The following is a 19,323-nucleotide window of genomic DNA, read 5'->3' on the forward strand; positions in this document are numbered from 1 at the left end:
AATATTGCCTCCTTAATGGACACTCTTAGTAGGGAAATTAAAACCTACCATTGTGTCCTGGATTTAGCGAATGCGTTTTTTAGCATACTTATTGCTAAAGAATCACAAGATCAATTTGCATTTACGTGGGGAGGCAGGCAGTGGACCTTTCAGGTCTTGCCACAGGGGTACGTGCACTCACCAACATACTGTCATAATTTGGTGGCATGTGACCTGGCTGATTGGAGAAAACCAAACAATGTGAACCTATACCACTATACTGATGACCTCCTGTTAACATCCGACTCACTGGAAGCAGTAGGGGAGGCAGCATTTACCTCACAGCACCACAACCTCACTGGGAGAGTTTGGCTCTGGAGATGCCATGTTTGATGCTAGCTCATGTGCTGAGCTCCTTTCCTGAAGATCAGCCCCCAGTCTGTATTGATGTGTCATCACTCCTTGTCTCTCCTTTACAGCGCAGTGACTCTGGCATCACTGTAATACTGAGCACTGCAACAACTCAGTAATTCTGACATCACTGCTGTCCACACCACCAAGATGCCGCCATGGCTCTTGTCAGTGAGCTCGTGTCCACTGAGACATCACAGTGACTCCAACATCACCGCACTCATATCCACTATCACAGAATCCTAGAATATCCCACAATGGAAAGGACCTGCAGGGATCATTGAATCCAACTTCTGGCTCCGTGTGACCACCTAAAAAGCAGATCATATGACTGAAGGTGTTGCCTTGCTTCTTGAACTCCAGCAATCTTGGTGCTGTAACCATTTCCCTAGGAGGCCTCTTCCAGTGTCCTCATTTTGACACTCTCCAATAGTTTTATGTCCTTTATGTTTTGCATTGCTCATAAGTGCACCCAGTGCTCCAGGTGAGGCCTCAGCAGTGCAGAGCAGAGCAGGGCAACCTCTTCCCTCACCTGGCTGGTACTGCTGTCCTCGTTGCACCTCATAGGAAAGTTGGACTTCCTGGCTGACTGGGCACACTGCTGGCTCATGTTCAGTCTGCTGTTGACCAAGACTCCCAAATCCCTGTCAGCAGAACCACTCTCCAGTGTCCCATCCCCTCCTCTGCGTGTACAGCCAGGGTTGCCCCTACCCAGCTGCAGAATCAGGCACTTGTTCTTGTTACACTTCACGTGGTTGGTGATTGGCCAGTTCTCTAAGTCGTCACAAGGCCTATGCACCCTCATGGAGTCAACAGCTCCACCCAATTCGAAATCATCAGCAAATTTGCTGAAAACATCTTCTAGTTCTTCATGCAAACCATTGATGAAAACACCAAAGAGAAGCAGCCCTAAAACACAGCCCTGGGAAGCCCTGTTAGTGACCACCTGCCAACCTGATGGAATCCCATTTACAATAACCTATTGGATTATTTTACTGACCCTTCAGCCAAATGCTCAGCCATCACAGTATGTTTCCATCCAACCGTACACCGAACCATTTGTCCAGAAGGATAATGTGAGAGACAAAAGCTCTACTGAAATCCTAACATATAACATCAACTGGCTTCCCTTGATCAATACATGGGCGACCGTGTCACCAAAGGACATGAAGTTAAACAGGATGATCCCTCATGAACCAGAGTTGGCTGTGACCAACAACAACTGTTTTTCAATAAATCCCTGCATCACTTTAACCATAATATTACCTGGCACTGAAGTGACACTGACAGGTCCTTAATTGCTGGGGGCTTCTTTCTTGCTCTTCTTTAAAACTAGAACAACTTTTTTGCCAGCTTTCTGTCAACAGGGAACGGACATGGCCATAGGTTTCTTCTCACGCCATTCAAATGAGAGCCCAGAGTGAACTCAGGTATCATCACAGAAAGAATGGAGATGTGTCATAGCTTTGTAATGCCTTGAACTCCAGAGTATGCCACAGATGGAGCAGAGAGGAAGATCTGGCTCTTCTTTTGTGAGCTCATGCATTTGGTCAGAGGAATAACACTACATGCTCCATGGGGGTAGGTGTAAAAGGCACAGTGGATGCCCTAAACACAGGGCTCTGGTGGCATTTAGGATGGTCAAGCATACCTCCTTCTGGCCCCCAGATGATGCTCAGGAAGGAGGTGTCCATCTCAGGGATTTTCCACCACAGTTTGCAAGCACTAGCACGCAGCTAGGAAAACCCCAGGCACCTTCATTATCACTGAGTAGGTGTGTGAGCAACCGAGTTACTGTTGAATAAAGACCAAGGATTTGGATGTGGGGCCCACACACAGGCACCTCATTGTACATATCTGAACTCAACTAAGAGGATTCCTGAGTGCCACAGTCCTGTGGGGAACTTAATCCAATTTCAACCCCAGGGTTTCCATCAGTGGATGAGGTGCCTAACCCTAGAGTTAGGATGAGATCCCCTGATAGTAATAGAAAAAACTTTTCTATTAGACTATAACTATCAGACTTGGAGAGATTCAAGGCCAGGTTGGATGTGATCCTTGGGAACCTGATCTAGTGGTTTGCAACTCTGCCTGTGGCTAGGGGCCAGAAATAGGTGATCCATAAAGTCCCCTTCAACCTGAGCCATTCTATGATTCTGTAATGTTACGCCTGCACTGCCTCAGATGAACCACTGCCCTGTACAAGGGAAGCCAACCCCTCCCTGTCCTTTTTCATACAGGCCATGAGCAGAGGTTTCCAGATTGGACATCTGCTTCTCTCATGTGCAAACGTGACCATCCTGGAATCCAGAGGACATGTGGTGATTAACTGAGCTGACTTTGAAGTACGTGTTGCAGTGATGATCCTGCTGCCTTTCAGGAGCTGTCAGCCCCTCACTACAAGAAGGACACTGAGGCCCTGGAGCGTGTTCAGAGAAGGGCAACAAAACTGGTGAGGGGTCTGGAGCACAAGTCTTATGAGGAGTGGCTGAGGGAGCTGGGATTGTTTAGTCTGGAGAAGAGGAGGCTCAGAGGAGACCTTATTGCACTCTACCACTTCCTGAAGGGGGGTTGTGGTGAGGAGGGGGTGGGCCTCTTCTCCCTGATAAATAATGACAGGACGAGAGGGAATGGCCACAAGTTGCACCAGGGAAGATTTAGATTAGACCTGAGGAAACATTTTTTCTCTGAAAGAGTGGTCAGGCACTGGAATGGCCTGCCTAGGGAGGTGGTTGAGACACCATCCCTAGCGCTGTTCAAGAAGCGTTTAGATGAGGTGCTAAGGGATTTGATTTAGTAGTTGGGTAGGGATAGTGATCCTATGAACCCTGGAGCCCCCAGGACATCTCAGGGGAGAAGAGTGGGAAGAAGAAATCACATCCTCTGCTGCTGAGTTGTGTGGGGCACCTGGGACACATGGAACTTATGTGAGTGGGCAGTGCTGCAGAGAGACAGCTGTGCCCAGGAGCAGCACCTGGACATTCCCCAGAGCACTGTGCGATGCTTTGCATTTTTATGTGTTTCCACCCAGAGGGAAAAACTGTCTGCAGTCACGGGACCGTCTCTCTTCCCTTCGGGATGGAGCTCAGCAGTGGGTGTTTGTTGTAGCCATCCGCCTTCAGTGTTAGCGTAAGGCCTTTGGTTTACCGTATACTCTCTTTCTCTTGCTCATTTTATTTGATTCATTAGCCTCAATTCCAATTGTATCGTATTATATTGTGTTATTGTTGCTTTCTGATATCTTATTTAGTATATTAACTTTCCTCCTCTGATCGTTGCCGCTGCACTGTTTTTAGGCCCATCTCCCTTCTCCCTTTCCCCCTTCACCTTCCCTGGGGTGTGGGTCCGTGGGTCCCCTGCCTCAGTTGTCATGGTACTGAGTCAATCTGTCCTGCAAACCATTGACAAGGGTTCACTAAATCTGGGACATACTACAGCATGTCAAGCTGCAGACTCTCTCTGTTTCTTCATCAGGGAATAACTTCTGCTCCAGCTGAGGGCTTCCTTGCCGCAGCATCAGAGCACTGCCCTGGGGGCTGCGTGTCCCAGGACGGCTGCAGGCTGTGCAGCCAGGGGTGCAGTGGGTGCCCAGGGCTGTCGTGAAGAGCAGGGTCCCTGCTGTGCCCCAGGGGCTGTGTGCCGGGTCAGGGACTCTGCTGCCTGCCAGGCTCAGCACTCAGCCTACCCGAGGAGCTGCCCAGGGCGCTGTGGGCAGATGTGTGGGGGGAAGGAGCACCCTGGCAGGGCAGGGCAGGGCAGGGCAGGGATGCTGCCACAGCTGCTACCTGGGGCAGGGCATCACAGCTCCATTGCACCACAGGGCAAGATTAATGTCAGGATTTTCTGCCTTGTTTTCTCTTTTCTGCTTCTAGGGGAGTGTGAAGATGTAGCATGAGAAATAGAAAAGGATATATCATGTTTGAGCATATCAATGAGAATCCTAAAATGCGTTCTGTTTCCCTTCTTCTTATGATCATGCATTTTCTTTCTGAGCCAATTGGGATTCTCTTACATTCCCTTGAGAACATGAACATGCACTTATACAGTGATTGCTAACAGGATGGGTTCTGAATATCAAGTAGGAATGCAGAGAATCTGAGCTGTCATCTGTAAATTCAGACAGGGAAAAGAAAAGGAAACACTTCCAAGGAGAAAAATCTCGTAAGCATCAGAGATATGAACAGGGAATGAGAAGAAAATAAGAACAATTTTTTTTTTTTGGAGGAATAATTCCCCAGATGAAAACATACAGGACCCTTTAACACAGACACCTGTGCAGCCCCCAACCTGAAATGCAGAGCAGAGGAGCATCTCCATAGGCATGTGTCCATCGCCATCGGCAGTGCACAGTGGCTGAGAGTGAATGCCTGGTGCAGTCTGTGAGGCTGGGAAGGAGTTGGCTTTCCCTTAATGAGAGGTCATCTTTAGGATGCATCTCCCTCAGGTCCTTCAGAACTGTTAGCTGACCTTCAGGATGCAAATCTTTCCCATAGCCCGAAGAACAAAGTCCAGGGAAGAAGCAGAGAGAGCTATGTGCATAGAAATGCTGTGGGGTTTGTGTAATGAATTTTAGGTGTCCTTTGTAAGAAGGGCAGTGATGAGATCTTGCTCACATCCCTTGAGAAAGGGTGGACGTTGTGTGATGAGCAGTCGTTTCCTCTCCTCTCAGCAGGGTCTGGCTTCTTTGCAAGATAACATGTGAATGCAATTGCCCTCCATCTCCAAACTGCTATTTCAGAGGAACTGGAAGCAAGCCCAGTGAGCTCACCTTATCCTGCACTAAGCAGCAGTGAATACATTTGCCTCTCAGGTCTCAATCACAGCCAATCACACTGAGTGCAGCTGAAGTGCTCAGGATTTCTGACTTCACTGAACACCCATTGGGCATCATGAGTAGGATGATACCAGGTAGGAGGAAAAACATCCCAAAGACTTTGATTTGCAACCCACATATTTCCTGTGTCAGTTGTACAGATGCCTACATGTACTTCTGCATTAGAAATGATCTCATCTGACCAATTCTGAAAAGAAAATCTGTAACCACAGCACCAACACTTTCCTCACAGGGACATGGCTGTTTCCTTGGGAGAAGAAAGGCAGAGGCCCTCATGGCAAACTCAGCCTCATTAAATGTAGCTTACATCGCTGACCTCAAAAACTGTTTCCCCCTTGGAAAAACCTTGTCACTAACTTTCATACTCCTTGGACAGGTCCTCATGCCCACAGGTCCTGATACCCAGAAGTACCAAATGCCCAACAGCAGCTCCATCAGCGAGTTCCTCCTGCTGGCGTTGGCAGACACGTGGCAGCTGCACTTCTGGCTCTTCCTGGGCATCTACCTGGCTGCCCTCCTGGGCAACGGCCTCATCAGCACAGCCGTAGCCTGTGACCAGCGCCTGCACACCCCCGTGGACTTCTTCCTCCTCAATCTCGCCCTCCTCGACCTGGGCTGCATCTCCACCTCTCCCAGAGCTGTGGCCAATGCCCTCTAGGACACCAGGGCCATCTCCTACACAGATATGCAGCATAGGTCTTCTTCTTTCTCTTCTTCATCTCAGCAAAGTATTCTCTCCTCACTTTCATGGCCTACGACCGCTATGCTGCCATCTGCAAGCCCCTGCACTACGGGACCCTCCTGGGCAGCAGAGCTTGTGTCACCATGGCAGCAGCTGCCTGGGGCACTGGGGATTTCTTTTCCCTGCTGCACACTGCCAATACATTTTCTATACCACTGTGCCAGGGCAATACTGTGAACCAGTTCTTCTGTGAAATCACTCAGATCTTCAAGCTCTCATGCTCACAATCAGACCACCTCAGGGAAACTTAATAATTTATTTTAGTCTTTGTTTATTCTTTGTATATTTTGTTTTCACCGTGCTGTCCTATGTGCAAATCTTCAGGGCCATGCTGAGGGTGCCCTCTGAGTGGGGTCGGCATAAAGCTTTATCCACTTGCCTCCCTCATCTGGCTGTGGTCTCCCTCTTTGTCTGCACTGCCATGTTTGCCTACCTGAAGGCCCCTTCTATCTCTTCCCCATCTCTGGACTTAATGGTGTCATTTCTGTACTCAGTGGTGCCTCCAGCAGTGAATCCTCTCATTTACAGCATGAGGAACCAGGATCTCAAGAATGCCCTGTGGAAACTGATGACTAAATGTGTTTCAGAAGCAACGAACTGCCCACCTTTTTCAGTAAACTCCTTGTAATGCAGCTTTTTACAGAAACAAACTCTCTTACTTTGGTTTGCGTACTTTGTTAAATATACGTGTAATGCATAAAGTTTTTTTCCAATGTTTTACACTGAAATATCATTACCCACATCAATTCCCATTCAGCTTGCTTGACACAGCTGCTCTGTTCTCATTCCATAGCATTTGTTCCTTGTGTCCATGGGTGTCCTGCCCATGAGAATATTTCATAGTCATGGAATCATTTGAGTTGGAAGGAACCCTGAAAGGGCACCTAGTCCCACTCCCCTGCAAGGAATGGGGACACCCACTGCCAGATGAGGTTGCTCTGAGCCCGATCCAGCCTGACCTTGAACAACTGCCGGGGCACCCACCACCTCTCTGGGCACAATGTTCCGGTGCCTCACCACATTTCTATCAAAAACTTCTTCCTTATATCTTGTCTAAATCTTCCCTCTTTCCACCTGAAAGTATTTCTCCTTGTGCTATCCTGACTGGCCTTGCTAAAGCACCTGGCCTCTTCATTCTTCGAGACCCCCTTTAGATATTGAAAGGCCAAGATTGCATCTCCCCAGAGCCATTATATCCCTGGGCTGAACAGCCCCACCTCTCTGAGCCTGTGCTCGTAGGGGGAGGTGTTCCATCCCTTGCACCATTTTTGTGGCCCTCCTCTGGATGTGCTCTAACAGCTCCACATCTTTCCTGTCACTGGTGGGTCATTGTAGACTTTAGAAATAGCGGCCTCAGTGCAGTGTGAAAATGTGCCTGTGAGCAGACAGTCACAGATGGCAACAGGGACTGGTGGAGCACTGCGTCACACCAGTGACTCCTCCTTGCATACAGGTTTCAAATGGAGTTTGTACCCAAAGCACTGCTCAGCACAACCTGCAACTCCTCCAGAGACGTCCCTGGTGAGGTGAAGCCAAAGAAAGGAGAGGCTTTGCCTCCTCTTGTTCAGGCCAAGACAGGTAAAGCAGCTGCCAGCTCCTTTGCATGGCACATGCCACCAACTTGTGAAGGGAAATCCATTGCTAACCATCTGCCAAGGGCTCTGCCTTGTGCCAGAGCTTCACACCAGCTCAGCATGGCCTCTTCCCATGAGGAATTGTTGGCCTCACCGAAACTACGGCACTGAGGGTGACATGCCCCCACCCCAGCCCCTGACTATGGCAGGAGGATGTGGGGATCCCAGGCCCTGCTCTCCCCCAGGAAATGGCCCCCAAAAGTCACCCTGTCACTTCATCACCACTGCCCAGCTCCACTTTCCCAAAGCCAGTGTCAGCAATGCAGTGCTGAAACAGAGCTGAATTGCAGAGAGGAGGAATGGGGCCAGATATGGTGTCAGGGAGGATGCGAGGACGGCTGGGAGGTGGCAGCAGGGGGAGCAGCGCGGCCCTCTGGAGTGTTTTGGGAACAGGCCCAAGTGCCCCTTGTCTCCGAGCCAAAGAGTGAATTCACTATGAATCTCCTGTGCCTCCCAGTTCCAGTGAGATTTACTGAAAGGCCAACATTCATCAAACGTTTGAGCACTGCAAGTATAGAGGGAGGACACTTTGCAAGGATAAGGAACTTACAGCTGAAGAAGAGCTCTGCGTCCAGGTAAGGCTCTGGGTTTGGATCTGCATGAGGGGGTATTAGTGAGCAGATATGAGCCCATTCCCCAACCCCAAAGGGTCACTGTGGCCACCCAACAGTGCTGAACACAGCACCCGGGGCGGGGGAATGGGGATGCAAGGAGCACCTCAGCTCACGGGGCTGGCCCCTGACTGGTTCTCAGGAGACCCACGGGGCAGCCGGTGAGCTGTGTGTGGGGAAGGCTGTATTGCAGCCAAGAGTCCTGGCTCAGGGTTGCAGGATGCGGCCCCAAAGCCATTGCTCTTCCACTCAGGCAGACCCCACCCGCTCTGTCCTTTCAGTCTGCTGCCAGCAATCCGGGGAGTGCCTGAAACCCACAAGCAGCCAGTGACCTGCCAGCTGCAGGGCCAAGCAGGAACTGAAGGCCAAAAAGACCTGGGCTGAGCACCAGGAACAAAACACTTAAGATTCCATAATGAGGAATGAGGAGCAGAAGAAGTACATCATGAGGGTCGAATGCTGGAGATGCAGAAAGCCAAGTCCTCATGCAGTCATATCACACTGAGGCACATGGTAGCTTTTAAGCAGGATACGAGACCTTCATTGAGGGCTGTCCAAGGAGCCAAAAAGCAGACCACCCAGGCTCCCACTTCTGGCTTGCAACTCAAACTGCTCAGGATGAGGACTAAGAAGGCCAAGCCAGTGCAGGAAGAACCTCAGGAGATGGCAGCATCAGTGTCTCATCGTGAGTCCTCCACCAACAGATCTGGATTGCTGCCACCCATACACCAAGAAACAGGGTCTCCCAGGTGTCAACCTCCTAAGACCAAAGCCCCATGCACCAGGCCGGGGACACACTACCCACGCTGATGGGGGCATGTGGTGCCCAGGACAGAGCTGTGAGCTGGGGACTGCCCCAGCTCTGAGCTCCCGCATCAGCTGCAGGCTGCTACAGGAACTTGGGAACTCCCTTCCATTCCCCATGTCCTGCTTTCAGCCAGGACAAAGTTGATTTTCTCCATTGGCTCAGGTATGACACCATGCTGTGTTTTTAAGGAAGACAGTGGGCAGGATCACCTGAAGGAAGGAAAGAGGAACACAGAGGGAAAGATAAAACTGCATGCAGGTTCCAAGACTTGTTCTTTTTGCTGCTCATCAGTGGTGGGAACTCCCTTGCCATCTCGCCTTCAGCTTTAGAGGAAGGCCTTCAGTTTTGGACACTATCTCATTTTATTTTATTTATTAGCTTTGATTCCATTTATATTGTGTTATTTTGTGTTCCAGTATCTTACTTAATAAATCAGTTTTCTTCCTCAAATCACTGCATCTGTTTTGTTTTTAGGTTCTTCCTACCCTTTTCCCTTTTCCCCCTTCCCCTTTCCTGGGCATGGGTCTGTGGGTTCTCCACCCCATTTGCTACAGAACTGTGCCATATTGGCCCATAAGCTGTTGACACATGGTCCCTTCCACGTCCCCTCTATGTCAATTCCTCTGTGTTCCTTCCACGTTGTTTCCTGGTTGCCCCATGAGGGTTTCTGATGTTCCCAAAGCCACCTTAATCACATCAAGGGTTCCTGGTGTCCCCATGGGGAGCTCCCAGCATCCTCATTGTTGGTTCTTGGATCCTCAAACCACCATGACCACCACACAAGGGGATTCTGGGCTCCCCATGGGGGTCCTGGTATGTCCAAGGCCACCATGACCATGTCCCCGTCACCTCCTGTGTGCATCACTGCATTTCCCCTTTATGTCACCATGCCTGCTCCTGAAATGGGGGGAAATTGGAGGCCCCAAGACCCTGCAAGGTGGTGACAGAGGTCACCCCTAGCACTCCAACCACAGAACCACCTGGTTTTCAGGAAGACTGCTGATTTCAAACCGTGGTTTAAGTTTCTGTTGAGTGGTACTGTACAGAGATCAGGACGTTTCGGTTTCTCAGTTTCCCATTGTGTTGAAGGGTTGGTTAGACGTAGGGTTAGGGTTACTGTTAGGGTTAGGGTAAGTGTTAGCATTGGGGTTAGCATTAGGGTTAGGGTTAGGGTTAGGTTAGGTTAGGTTAGGTTAGGTTAGGTTAGGTTAGGTTAGGTTAGGGTTGGTTAGGGTTAGGTTGGGGTTAGTGTAAGGGTTAGGGTTGGTAAGATTTAGGGTTAAGATTAGGTTGGAATTAGATTAGGGTTAGGGTTGGTTAGGGTTGAGTTACAGGTTGCATTAGGGTAAGGGTTAGGGGTTGAGTTTGAGTTAGGGTTAGGGTCGGTTTAGAGTTACGGTTAGGGTTACAGTTAGGGTTTGGTTAGGGTTGTTCTAGGGTCAAGTTTTGGGTTAGGGTAAAGTTAATTGTTAGGGTTGGTTAGAGTTAAGGTTGGGTCAGGGTTGGGTTAGGGTTAAGGTTGGGGTTAGTTAGGGTTAGGGTTGCTTAGGGTTAGGGTTAGAGTTTGGTATACATTTGATTAGGGTTAGGGTTGGGATTAGAGTTAGTTAGAATTGGGTTAGGTTTAGATACCTGAGGCACCAGGAGAGAAGATTCAGGATGATATGCTTCGAGACAGGACCTAAAGGAAGGATGGACCTGATCCAACCTGCACTAAAAGTGCCACCAAACTTCGGCCAGCACACACATACTTCTGAGGATTTGAAGTATGCAGGAAAAAAAGATGAGAATTGCTTTTGTCTGCCTAACAGCAAAGGACAACAGAAATGCACACCTGGAGGCTGTGCATGCCTTTGTCTTTTAATACATCACAGGGAAGGGAATGAAGGGCACACAACTCCTCTTGGCAGGAAATCTGACTGCTTCACCTCCTCCCTGAACATGGGGTAGCACCAACCCGCTGGGGCACACACTCTATCCCTATCTGGATATCTCTGTCCAGAAAGAGAAGAAGATAAGACATGAATGCAGAAGTAAGAGACAATAGAAAGAGAGAACGGGAGGCCCCCGCTGTGTGCCTTTGGTGGAGCGGAGACTCCCGGCTGCCCAGCGCTGTTTTGCTCGTTTATTGCTGCTCAATAAATTCCTAACTAATTGGCAACAATTGGTGTGTATTGTTCTTTTCACACCTATAACAATTTGGTGCTGTGACTCGGGTCCAGGCAACTCTGCTGCACAATTCCCATCCCAGAGGGTGTGCCCCATTTTCAGACAGGTAATTCCTGTGCAGAGACCTGTAGCTCCGAACTCTAAATTCGGTAAGTGAGTGAAAGAAACTGCAGTACCCCGTAATTTTTGAGCACAAAAACCCGAACAAAGACTCAGGATTGAGTAAGTGTTTGTGTGAAGCTGTTTGGTCAGGATGAGTATCCCAGAGCACGCCTGACTGAGACATCCCGTAGGGGCGAAGCGAGTGTGGACCCCCTAGTAGTGCAGTGCCCATTGCCCACGAGGGCGTGGGTTGTGACTGAGGAGAGTGTGTGTGTGTGTGTGTGTGTGTGTGTGTGTGTGTGTGTGCGCGAGTGTGCTCTGGAAGATGTGGCAGAGGAACAGTAAGCCCTCTGACCCCATGGGTGGCTCACAGGTAAAGCTACCAGACATACCACTAGAAAGCCCCCTAGGTTTAATGTTAAAACATTGGGGCGATTCTCCCTCTAGATGAGGAAAGAGTAAGGTGAAAATGGTGCATTATTGTATGGAGGTGTGGGGAGGACAGCAGATAAGGGCAAATCAGTTGTTCTGGCCAGTACTCGGGTCCTTTGAGGATTGGATCTGCCAGGCTCTAAATGTTTATGTGAATGAAAAACAACCTTTTATTCTGAAAGAGGGCGAGTATGCTAAATTATGGGTAGGATCTGATACTTGGACCTTTTTGTTCGCCCTAAAGGACAAAGTAGTTAGAAAAAAGAATGCAGCAGAGGAGGACATTACATACTATCCCCCCTCCACCTTATGCCCCCCCCAAACAGAATGCAGCGTCTCCTCCAAAGCAAGCTGAATCTGAATTGGGAGATGAACCTGATTCTGAACCCCTAGACTTCCCTAGGGGTAGAATCACTAGAAGGCAAACTAGGTAGGAGAGCAGTCAGGGAAGAAAACTTTTCCCCTTAAGAGAAATACCTGTAGCTACTGGGGGACCAAACCCAGGAGCTGGATATGTTTCAGTTCCCTTAAATTCAAGAGATGTGAGGGAATTTAAAAGGGAGATGGGAAATCTGTTAGAGGATCCTTTAGGGTTCTATGAAAGGTTAGATCAATTTATGGGTCCCAGCCTCTATACCTGGGATGAAATACAGGCAATTTTGGGCATACTATTTACAGCAGAAGAGAGGGATATGATTAGGAGGGCAGGTATGCAGATTTGGGATCAGCAACACCAGGCTGGCCCAGGAGCAGATATAAAGTGGTCCTTACAGCGGCCCAATTGGGATAATCAGAACCAGGAACATCGCACCCACATGGCAGATTTGCAAGTTATTATTATTCAAGGGCTTAGAGAATCTGTCCCTCGGGGACAGAATATCAATAAGGTTTTTAGTGAGCAACAGAAAAAAGATGAAACACCTACCGAGTGGTTAGAGAGACTACATAAAAAGTTACAGTGATATTCAGGATTAGACCCTGCTACCCGTGGGGCAAGCTCTCCTGAAAACGCAGTTTGTGGCGACGTCCTGGACAGATACTCGAAGGAAACAAGAGAAGTTGGAGGACTGGCAGGAGAGAGGATTAGATCAATTACTAAGGGAGGCTCAGAAAGTATACGTAAGGAGAGAGGAAGAGACTCAGAAGAGGCAAGCTAGAATTCTGGTAGCTGGGGTAAGGGAAGGACAGAAGGGGGCGGTTCAGGCAGAGAGAAGAGGGAATATTCCTCGGGCAGGGGATGCACCTCAACCTAACCAGATGAGACCCAGAGATATGAAGACAGTAGAATGCTTCTACTGTCAGAAAAAGGGACACATGAAGAAAGACTGTAGAAAGAGAATCCAGGACGAGAAAATGTTTAAGGAGGACTGAGGGGGTCAGGGGCTCTATGTGCTGGGGACCCCGAAAGGAAGTGAGCCCTTGATAAAATTGAAATTGGGTCCCCAGTGTCAGGAAGTGGAATTTTTGGTAGACTCTGGAGCAGAAAGATCAACTGTTCTATATTAACCTCGAGGATGTTCTTTATCCTTGGAGAAGCTACTAGTATTTGGAGCAAAAGGGGAACCTTTCAAGGTACCTGTTATAAAGCAGGTAGAAATAGAATCACCTTGCACCTATGGAATTGGGTCCTTTCTACTGGTACCTGAAGCAGAATAGAATTTGCTGGGAAGAGATTTGATTGTGGAGTTAGGAATAAATTTGGAAGTAAAAGGTGGAGAATTAACTGTCAAGCTTTGTACTCTAACGATAGAAGATGAGGCTAGAATTAACCCAGAAGTTTGGTATCCTCCAGAATCAGTAGGGAGTTAGACATAGAACCCTTTGAAGTGACCATAAAGGACCCAGGGATACCTTCCATGCAGGAAGGTAAACTAGGACTACAACTTGAAATTGAGAGATTAATATCTAAAGGGCTATTAGAGCCCCCTCTCTATAATACTCCTATACTCCCTGTAAAAAAAAACCTGATGGCATATACAGATTGGTCCAGGATTTAAGGGAAATTACAAAGAGAACAATTACCCTTTTCCTAGTAGTGGCAAACGCCTATACCCTGCTTAGTCAATTAAACCCAGAATCTAAGTGGTATAGTGTAATTGATTTAAAGGATGCCTTTTGGACCTGCCCCTGGAAGGCGGAATGCAGGGACTACTTTGCCTTCGAGTGGGAGGATCCAAATACCCATAGAAAGCAACAACTCAGATGGACAGTGCTTCCACAGAGATTCACATCATCCCCTAACTTGTTTGGACAACCTCTTGAGTATTAAGTATGAAAAACTTATGAATCAAACCCACAGGTAACCTTAGTACAATATGTAGATGACTTACTATTAGCTGGAACAGAAGAGGAGATGGTTAGACAGGAGAGCATTAAACTATTAAATTTCTTAGGTTCAAAAGGGTTGAAAGGTTGAAAGGCAAAATTACATTTTACAGAAGAGGAAGTGAAATATCTGGGACATTGGTTAAACAAAGGAAATAAGAAATTAGAGACAGAATGGGTAAATGAGATTTTATCATTAAAAGCACCAAGAAGCAAGAGGCAGGTGAGGCAGATTTTAGGGCTGCTAGGATACTGACGACAATGGATTGAGAATTACAGTAGTAAGATAAAGTTTTTATATCAGAAACTAGTAGAAGATGGATTAGTAAAGTGGAGTCAGGAGAATGAGCAAAGACTAGAAGATTTAAAGGTAGATCTTGTTAATGCACCAGTGTTAAGCTTACCTGATATTAAAAGACCATGTTACCTTTTTGTAAATACAGACGAAAGGACTGCTTTTGGAGTACTGACCCAGGAATGGGCCAGGAAAAAGAAACCACTAGGATACTTTTCAAAACTCTTAGATCCTGTTAGCCATGGGTGACTTACCTGTCTGCAAGCAATAGTTGCTGCAGCTCTGTTAGTAGAAGAAGCAGGAAAGACTACTTCTGGGGGTGAATTAAAAGTTTATACTCCACATAACATAAGGGGAGTACTACAACAAAAAGCAGATAAGTAGATTACAGATGTTAGACTACTGAAATATGAAGGAATCCTAATACATTCTCCAAAATTAGAAATTGAAACTACAAATTTACAAAATCTTGCTCAATTCTTATATGAGGAACCAGATGAAGATTTAACCCGATTGTATCCAGTGTATAGAGTATCAGGCTAAAATACAGGAGGGCTTAGAAGAGGAGGAGTTATTAGAAGGGGAAAAATTATTTGTAGATGGCTCCTCCCGGGTGGTAGAAGGAAAACGAAAATCAGGGTATGCTATAATAAACGGGAAAACATTTACAGTAATTGAATTGGGACCACTAGATAAAGCGTGGTCAGCTCAGGTCTGTGAATTGTATGCGGTTCTTAGAGCCCTACAAATGTTAAAAGGAAAAATTGGGACCATCTATACAGATTCGAGATATGCGTATGGGGTAGTCCATACCTTTGGAAAAAAATGTGAGGAAAGAGGATTGGTAAACTCACACGGGAAAGGGTTAATTCACGAGTCGTCAGTAAGACAGACTAAGGGTGGTAAGAGAACCAAAGAAAATCGCAGTAGTACACGTAAAAGGCCACCAGAGGGAGATGTCGGCTCAAATAAGGGGAAATAATTAAGCTGATGAAGAAGTGAGAAGGGCGGCCTTATTGATCCTAAAGGAAATACAGGCTGATAGTCCCTGAAAAGAAACAAGCGAGGCTAAAAGCTTGAGATGCATGATCATGAAATACATGAGAAAGAAAGGCTCTGACAAATGGATGTTGAGGAAAAGGAGGGAAAATGGTTACTATCTGATGGAAGAGAGGAAATCCCTAAAGGAATAGCTTGCAGAATATTAGAATTTCATAAGCAGACTTATTGGGGAGTTGAAGCCTTGGTGGACCAATTCACAACTAAATATATGTGCATAGGCACTTATAGTATAGCCAAATGAATTGCAGACAACTGTATGATTTGTAGAAAAGTAAGTAAACAACAAATGAGGTGGAAAAATACAAGGAGGAAGGGAATTGGCTGTCAGACCTTTTGCTAAAATACAGATCTTCCAAAGGTTGGAAGATATAAATACTTATTAGTAATAGTAGACCATTTAACACATTTTGTGTAGGCCTACCCCACCACTGGGGTGACAGCCCAGACAGTGGTTAAGACATTGTTCAAACATATATCCCCAGATATGGGAACACTGAAGTTATAGATTCGGATAGAGGCCCTCACTTTGTATCAAAAGCAGTGAAAGAAACCTTAGCTCCTATAGTGACCAGATGGGAATATCACACCCCATGGCACCCACAGAGCTCTGGAAAAGTAGAAAAGATGAATGGCAAAATTAAAAAACAGCTTACTAAATTAATGTTTGAAACCAGGATGTCTTGGATTAAGTGTTTGCCCCTGGCACTACTTAATCTAAGAACACAGCCAAGAACAGGTACTGGAATATCACCTTCTGAAATGTTATATGCAATGTCATATGAGTTAGAATTCCCACTGAAACATCCCAAGGTAGAAAAAAAAATACTACAGGAATATTTAATCAAAATTAATAAAAGAAGGAATGAATTAAGAAAGAAAGGACTGGTGGTACAACGACCCCTGCTAGATACGGCAATACACCAAATCAGTCCAGGAGACAAGGTGTTAATGAAAATGTGGAGAGAGTCATCTTTAACTCCCCACTGGGAAGGACCTTTTCTTGTTTTACTAACAACAGAAACAGCGATCCGGACAGCTGAGCGCTGATGGACCCATGCGAGCCAAGTGAAAGGACCAATCCATGGTACAGGACCCCAGTGGGAGGGACTTCGGACCATCTAAAAATCACTCTAAGAAAAAAGTAGAGCTGTTTTTTTCTTAAAACAGATGGGATAACTCAGTCATTTCATTGTATACTTTATATGTATATTGTATATGTATTGTGTATTGTATATGATGAACATTGGTGAGCTCACTCTTCCCATGAATACCTTTTAAGATAATTGGGAGATAGTTTTGTGAGCAATCAAGAGGCTAAAACCCAAAAGGGAACTACAGATAGAGATTGGGAAGACTCGTAAGGCAAGGGAAAAAGGAGGTTCCCCTGAAGAATACAACTGCTGCCAAGAAGATCTGTCACGGTGTTATCCATGACAGTGACCCAAGGGAAACCGAGAAGGGAGAGAGAAAGGGAAAGGAGAAAAAAAACTGCACAGTCAGTGGCCACGTGGCCGCCTGAGCAGTGTGCAGCTATGGGGGAGGAGTGTTGTTCCTATGCTGATCACACAAAGGTAGTTAGAGACACTATGGCTAAACTACAAGAAGAGCTTGAAAAAAGGAAACAAGAAAGAGGGACCCAGCAGAATTGGTATGAATCATGGTTCAACATTTCTATTTGGCTCACGACTTTATTATACACTATAGATGGCCCCCTAGTCCTACTGATCCTAATGCTGGTTTTTGGTTCCTGTATACAGAATCAGATAATTGCAGCAGTGAAAAACCGCCTGGGGGCAGTATACCTAATAGTATTCAGGAAACATTATGAGCAATTAAAAGGAAAAGATGATCATGTTTTAGCCCAAGATGCAGTGACACGGTTTCATAGGTTCATAGGTTCATAAGGTTGGAAAGGACCTACAAGATCATCTAGTCCAACCATCCTCCTATCACTATCCCTACCCAACTACTAAATCAAATCCCTTAGCACCTCATCTAAACGCTTCTTGAACAGCGCTAGGGATGGTGCCTCAACCACCTCCCTAGGCAGGCCATTCAAGTGCCTGACCACTCTTTCAGAAAAAAAATGTTTCCTCAGGTCTAATCTAAATCTTCCGCGGCGCAACTTGTGGCCATTCCCTCTCGTCCTGTCATTATTTATCAGGGAGAAGAGGCCCACCCCCTCCTCACCACAACCTCCCTTCAGGAAGTGGTAGAGTGCAATAAGGTCTCCTCTGAGCCTCCTCTTCTCCAGACTAAACAATCCCAGCTCCCTCAGCCGCTCCTCATAAGACTTGTGCTCCAGACCCCTCACCAGTTTTGTTGCCCTTCTCTGAACACGCTCCAGGGCCTCAATGTCCTTCTTGTAGTGAGGGGCCCAAAACTGAACACAGTACTCGAGGTGCGGCCGTACCAGAGCTGAGTACAGGGGGATGATCACCTCCCTGCTCCTGCTGGCTACACTATTTCTAATACAGGCCAGGATGCTGTTGGCCTTCTTGGCCACCTGGGCACACTGCTGGCTCATGTTAAGCCGAGCATCCACCAACACCCCCAGGTCCTTTTCCTCTCTACATTCTTCAAGCCATTCTGCCCCAAGCCTATAGCATTGCATGGGGTTATTGTGGCCAAAGTGCAGGACCCGGCACTTGGTCTTATTGAACCTCATCCCATTGAGCTCAGCCCAGCTGTTCAGCCTATCCAAATCCCTCTGAAGGGCCTCCCTACCCTCAGGCAGTTTGACACATCCTCCCAACTTGGTGTCACCTGCAAACTTACTGAGGGTACACTCAATTCCCTCATCTAGGCCATCAATAAAGATATTAAACAAGATGGGCCCCAAAACTGACCCTTGGGGAACACCACTCATGACAGGACGCCAGCTGGACTTAACTCCATTAACCACTACCCTCTGGGCACGGCCCTCCAGCCAGTTCTCCACCCAGAGAAGAGTGAACCTGTCCACACCACGGGATGCCAGTTTCCTCAGGAGAATACTGTGGGAGACTGTGTCGAAGGCCTTGCTGAAGTCCAGGTAGACTACATCAACAGCCTTTCCCTCATCTACCTGTCTGGTCACCCAGTCATAGAAGGAGATGAGGTTGGACAAGCACGACCTGCCCTTGGTGAACCCGTGCTGGCTGGGTCTGATCCCCTGGTTGCCATGCACATGTCGTGTGATTTCCCTCAAGATCATCTGCTCCATAACTTTCCCTGATACCGAGGTCAGGCTGACAGGCCTGTAGTTCCCCAGGTCTTCCTTACGGCCTTTACGGTTTGATGAAGATGATGAAAAAAAGAAAAGGTGGTAAAAATAAATTCTGTACTCGTTAATCAAACCAACTCGAGATAGATATGTCAGTGTTTTTCTGAGAACTATGTTGTTTGTAGAAGTCTCAAAATAGATACAGAGATGTTTTGTCTGGAAACTTTGTAGTTTATGCGAGTTGGAGCTGCAGGGCTTAGTTCTATCCTCCTGGACAATGGACAACAGGTAACAGTGAACTTCTAAGAAACTGTAGAAAATAAGTGAAAACCTCCTCTTAAGTGCACATGGTCAGAGCTGAAAGACTACGGCCTTCATCACCTCGTCCACAAGGAGGCAGAGAACAACCCCCTACTAACAGTTGGCACAGCCTCAGAAAGAAAAGAAGATAAGACATGAATGCAGAAGTAAGAGACAATAGAAAGAGGGAACGGGAGGTGCCCGCTGTGTGCCTTTGGTGGAGCGGAGACTCCCGGCTGCCCAGCGCTGTTTTGCTCGTTTATTGCTGCTCAATAAATTCCTAACTATCGGTAACAATTGGTGTGTATTGTTTTCTTCACATCTATAACAGGCTGGGCTAAGGTCAGGGCTGGGCTAGGGCTAGAGGGGCAAAGGCTAGGGCAAGGCTAGGGCTAGGGCTGGGCTAGGGCTAGA

At 47.2% G+C, this 19,323-nt stretch overlaps 1 pseudogene; it reads left to right on the plus strand.

Moving 5' to 3' along the window:
* Window positions 1-5,947: 5,947 nt before the first annotated feature.
* LOC136056271 (olfactory receptor 14J1-like) lies at window positions 5,948-6,594 on the plus strand (annotated as a pseudogene).
* Window positions 6,595-19,323: the final 12,729 nt, after the last annotated feature.

This window comes from Cyrtonyx montezumae, unplaced genomic scaffold (genome assembly GCF_038088225.1).
Source record: "Cyrtonyx montezumae isolate F1298 unplaced genomic scaffold, pur_monq_1.0 scaffold_5, whole genome shotgun sequence".
Lineage (NCBI taxonomy): Eukaryota > Metazoa > Chordata > Aves > Galliformes > Odontophoridae > Cyrtonyx > Cyrtonyx montezumae.